This window comes from Chrysochloris asiatica, unplaced genomic scaffold (assembly GCF_000296735.1).
Source record: "Chrysochloris asiatica unplaced genomic scaffold, ChrAsi1.0 scaffold00050, whole genome shotgun sequence".
Classification (NCBI taxonomy): Eukaryota; Metazoa; Chordata; class Mammalia; order Afrosoricida; family Chrysochloridae; genus Chrysochloris; species Chrysochloris asiatica.
The window spans coordinates 2,940,298-2,945,841 of NW_006408568.1; the positions used below are offsets into that span (position 1 = coordinate 2,940,298).

Consider the following 5,544-nt stretch of genomic DNA (forward strand, 5'->3'; position numbering starts at 1 on the left):
TGGTGTGGCGCCGTGGGTTAAGGGACTAGACTGCAAAGTCGGTTTGAACTACAAGGGTGGTGGTTCAAGCTCACCAGTCGCTCCTTAGAAACCCTCTACAGGGTTGCTATGGGTCAGAACCAACTCAATGGCACTTAACAACAACAACAGGAGTTCTTGTGTGGCATCGTAGGATAAGTACCTTTCTGCAAGGTAGCTTGAAACACAAGGTCATGAACTGGATTGCTAACTCAGTAGCAGCTCCTCAGAAACCCTTTACAGGGTTCCTATGAGTCTTAACTGACTTAATGGCACTTAACAACAACAACAACAGTCTACCACAGCACTTTGTTTTCCTTGTACACTCAACATGAATTGCGATTTTGTTGTTACTTTTTTTTTTGAAATGTCTATCTTTTGTTGTTTTTGTTTGTAGCCTCCAACATATGGCAACCTTATGTGTAGAAGAAGAAAACATTGCCTAGTCCTGCACTATCCTCACAATCTTTGGCTGCCTTCCAACATTACTGCCTTCCAACATAGTGGGTTCATCTTAAGCATTATATCAATGTTCTCTTGTGACCCATTAGGTTTTTTTTTGTTTTTAATTTATCAATTATTTAATGAGGTTCTTTCTTTGTAAGAAATCTAGAATACTAATTTGTGAGGATAAATTCCATTTGTGAGAGCAAACACAGCACGCAGGTAACCTTGGAGCTGGGGAACGGCTTTGATTTTTGGCATAACTTGTGAGTCCACAGCTTTCTGATCCACTTTGCGTTGCTCTGTAACGTCGTATTTCTCTTTCTCAGTGTTGAAGATCTCGCCTTCTTGGTGTCTAGGCTTCTTCTTGAAGCAAGCATCCATGAGATGTTTGGGGATCTTCACACCACTGATATCAATTTTGGTGGAGGTGGCAATGACAAATTTCTGGTGTGTTCTACGCAGAGGAACTCGATTGAGGGACAGAGGTCCAGTCACAAGGAGCAAACCACTGGCTAGCTGCTTCAGGAAAACCACTCTCTTGCCTTGATGGTGCCCAGTGAGGATGATCAGAATGGTCCCAGGAATGATGCTGGACTGCAGTCTTCTGGCATACTGACTGAAGGATTTTTTTGTCATGGCTCAACAGTTTCCTAGGCACATCTTCAGTTGGGTAATACCTAGGCATTTTGCACAGTTTAACCACTCGGGTACCATCATTCTTGCCATCACCAACTGGCTTTGTGACAGTAGCAAGAACCGTCTCTTTCTCCTTCATTTCAACCCTGGATTTAGCAGCTGAATATTTCCTCTTGTACATGGCCTTTCTAGAATACATGGCCGATCGGGAATACCTGCCAATTCCTCGGACTAGGACAGGATTTCAGCTGCAGTGCGGCTTCCCCTGCTTGGGTTTTTTGCCCTTGAGATTAGTCTCCTTAGCTTTGCCACTGGCATTTGCTTTTTTGACCACAGGCTTCTTCACCTTGGTAGGCAGCTTGTCTACCTTGGTAGGCGGCTTCTCGGCCTTATCACCCACCATCTCACCTGCTTTGTACCCCGCCGCAAACACAAGAGAAAGAAATGAAACATCTGGGAGGCCTTTTAGTTGGCCACGAGCATGACTGTTACTTCTAGCTGTCAACTTGATGCCCTCCTGGTTCAGATGGCGAAGCATTGAGGCCCTGAAATCATCGACCCATTAGGTTTTCGTTAGCTTATTTTTGGAAAATCTTTCTTCCTAATCTATTTCTTACCAGATCATAAACTTCCTGGGAACAGGAACCATAACAGAAACTCAAGAAATAGTACTTGAATATATCGTCCACTTGATCTATCTCCCTTTATTAGAATGTAAGATACATGAGGGCAAGAACAGAGACCTTATAACCTATAGGCTAAGTTATCTGTAAGTCTTTATTTTAAGGGCTCATGATTTAAAACCTCATTTATATCTAAAAGTAGAAAGTTAATGCCTGAGAATGACTCTGGAATTCCAAGAGTTAAACATATGCCTGCCACAAAATATCAAAGATGCTGAAAGATAACACGTGGTCATGCAGTCAAACACTCATTTCATAAATCTCAATGAACAGAATGATCTGATTAATATTAATTACTCTCTTCCCCTTTCCAAGCATGGGTTGAGGCTGAAAAAAAGAGGAGAAAAGCAGAAGGGACTGAATTAGTAGAAGAGACTGAATTCTTAAGTGGTGAGATTCAATTACTTCCAAAAGATCTCCAAAGATGAGCATGCAATTACTACTAATTGCAAATAGTACTGCTGATAATGATAACAATCAATCACTTGCTTGGCCCTATTCTAAACAAGATTATAGGCATTACCACAGATTAATCACATTAATGGTCATGGGACTGTGGCCACAAAGGCTGGAAAATTCTGTATTCTGAATGGTGGAGGGCAACAGAATCCCAGGGATTCTTGGAGGGTATCCAATCTCACCCTTGCCCACCACCCACCTCTGGACCCCACATCACTTAACCGAAATGCATGATTATCCTCGCTACTACCATTACTATTTATTTTCTGTTTTTTTAAATTGTGGTAAAAAGATATTTAACAAAACATTTGCCAAGTCAATAATTTTACATGCATAACTCATAATGTCGATTGTTGTTGTTGCTGTTATGTGCCCAGTTGGTTCTGACCCATAGTGACCCTGTATAAGGTTTCCAAAGAGCAGCTGGTAGGTACCAATTATACTCATCATATTGTGCAGCCATCACCATTAGCCTTTTTCAAATGATCCCACCACCATTAATAGAAGCCACTGCCCCCCTTTCTTCACCCCCTCTCACCCCTGGCAACCACTGATATGCTTTGGCCTCTATTCATTTGCCTATTTGATATCAGTGGGATCAACTAATATTTATCCTTTTGCAACTGACCTATTTCACTCAACATAGTGTTTTTGGGCTCAGTGACATTATGGCATGTGACAGAGTTTCAATTCTGTTTATGGCTGAGTAGTATTCCATTGTATGTACATACCACACATTTTATGTATCCATACATTGTTTACGAGCATTCAGGTAGTTTCCACCTTTTGGTTATTATGAATAGTGATGCAATGGACATCAGTGTAATGATAATCATATATATATAGAGATAGATAGATAGATAGATAGATAGATAGATAGATAGATTTTTTTTTTTTTTTTTTTTTTAGAAACCCTTGCTTTACTCAGGGTCCCCAAATGCTCATATTTGGAAACTGCTTCCTGGTGACCAATCTACTTCCCTCTTGTTGCAGTGTTTTCTGTTGCTGAAGCCAAGGACCTAGAAGGGTAGATACTGATGTCAGAAAATACAATCGTATTTCACCTCTATGGACCCAAACAGCAGGAAATGGAACCTTGATATTCCTACCTATTGTACAGAAAGAAACCTATTATTAGCTTCTTCTCTTTTGTCTTGTTAAAGTGGAAAGTGTATAGAAAATCTGTCATATGTCTTTAAGTAAACTGCTCTGTATCTTTAAGTCACAGATTATTCTGGACTTGCTTTCAGTGTTTTTTTTGTGTTGGTTTGTTTTGTTTTTTTAAATCACTTATGACTGTGCATATAATAAAACAAATGGATTCTTCAAACAAACAAAACAATACATGCAGCCAATGTAATGAATGTGTCACCACCCTATCCCTTTGATATCAGAAAACATGGAAAGTGTCATGAAACCATCAAATCCAGAAATGATATGAGGAGGCAGTTCCCTCACAGATGCTGGCAATGTTCCGTACCCACCATAGCCCATCCTGGCATGGGGGCAGTCCACTCCTCTGCCTTACTGTTGGCATATGAGTTATCCACACTGCTGTTCCTCAATGTGGGCTTTGAACCCACATTCATTTCCTCCCACTAATTGCACACTGAAAAGATCAAAACAATGCTTTTACCACTCCCCTCAAAACAAAAGAAACAAACAGATCCACAAAACAGCAAAAGGCTATAGCTTTCCAAACCCAATGCAACTTCTGCTTGGTTTATCCTTTGTCTTAGATTAGCTACCCCAAGAAATAATTTGTTGAGACAGAGTTCAGAATACATCAGTAGAGTTCCCTGTGAATGTAACATCCCCTACAGCTAACGATTTGCTTCTCAGTGCAATGATGCTAAATGCTTCTCAATGGAATGGGAATTGGATGTTTGTATGAAGTTGAAAATGAGAACTACAACGCTGTTAAACCCGTCAGCTGACTCTTTCCTGTGTCCATTCCTTGATCCTAAAATATGGAAGCTTCACCACATCAGGTGGAGGTACCTCCAAAGCTGTTTTGTTGCTTCAGAGTTATAAACCCTGGAGAATTGGGAAAAGCTAACTATTGTCTTGTTGGGTAAAGAGCCGGCTAGCCATCACCACTGCTGAATTTTACTGACACAAAAATTTGAGTATGAGCTGATTTCCATTTCTATATTTGAAAGAACTATTCATTTGGATTGCTACTTCTTTCAATGCAGTAAATCATTTTTATTCCCATGTTACAAGTGATAATGTTAATGCAAAGAGTAAATTGCAAAATACAATAAATCTAGAATTGAAACAATAGGTTCCGGCACTGTGCCCCAGTACACTTGCGAGCTATCTGGACCTTTCTGTAACCCCATACCCCCTCCCCCAAAATAAAAAAATAAAATAAAATAAAATAAATAAATAAAATAAAACACCCAATGCCACTGGGTCAATTCCAATTCAGGGTGATCCTATAGGACAAGATTAGAATTGCTCTATGGGGGTTTCTGAGACTTTAACTCTTTAACGGAACTGACAGCCTCATCTTTCCCCCATGGAGCAGCTGGTGGGTTTGAACCACAGATCTTTTGTAAAGCAGCTCAATGCTTTACCCACAGCACCACCAGGACTCCTTTATAGGACTCCTTAGAACTCTCCAGATACTCTCAAAACAGAGGCTCATATGCTGTAGGTCCAGTCCTAAAAATCCCACACTCCTCCAACTTCAGCGCAAGTCTGTGGTCATAGTTACTACACACAGTTGTCATTCCTAAGCCACCAGGAAAATGTGGCAGTGGAAAATATCCAGGGCTTTGTTACAGGCCGGGACGCAGCTTCTCATGCAATCAGATACTGGAATCCATCAGGCTGCCCAGGGAGCCACAGCTGCCTCTAATCTTCCCAGTTCCACTCTGATTTCTAATCAATGCCACAGATTCACTGGCCACATGCTTGGGGAAGGGTTCTCAGACTTGGTTACCTGGAGAACCTGTTTTGCATGCATCTCAATTCCTTCCTCTGAGATTCTGATTCACTTGGGTTGGGGTAAAACCAGAGAAATCTGAATTTTAACAAGTTCTTCAAGTGACCAGATGCAGGTGTTTCTGGGGGCCTAAGGATCTCTCCATCAGAGAATTTTAGTCAGGAGACTCAAGACTTTATGCCTCTTTTCTTTTTCATTTTCTTCTTGGGATTCTGTTCATTGAGTGGAAGAGAGTTCATCATTCTCACAAGGTCCTCTCATGTCAAGATGAAGATCCAGGTGACAACATGACTAAGTCCTTGTGGGCACATGGACTCAGTGGCTTTTCACTAGAGCCTGTGAGTTGTG

The 5,544-nt window shown here is 41.0% G+C and overlaps 1 pseudogene; it reads right to left on the bottom strand.

Moving 5' to 3' along the window:
• Window positions 1–627: 627 nt before the first annotated feature.
• LOC102815328 lies at window positions 628–1,639 on the bottom strand (annotated as a pseudogene).
• Window positions 1,640–5,544: the final 3,905 nt, after the last annotated feature.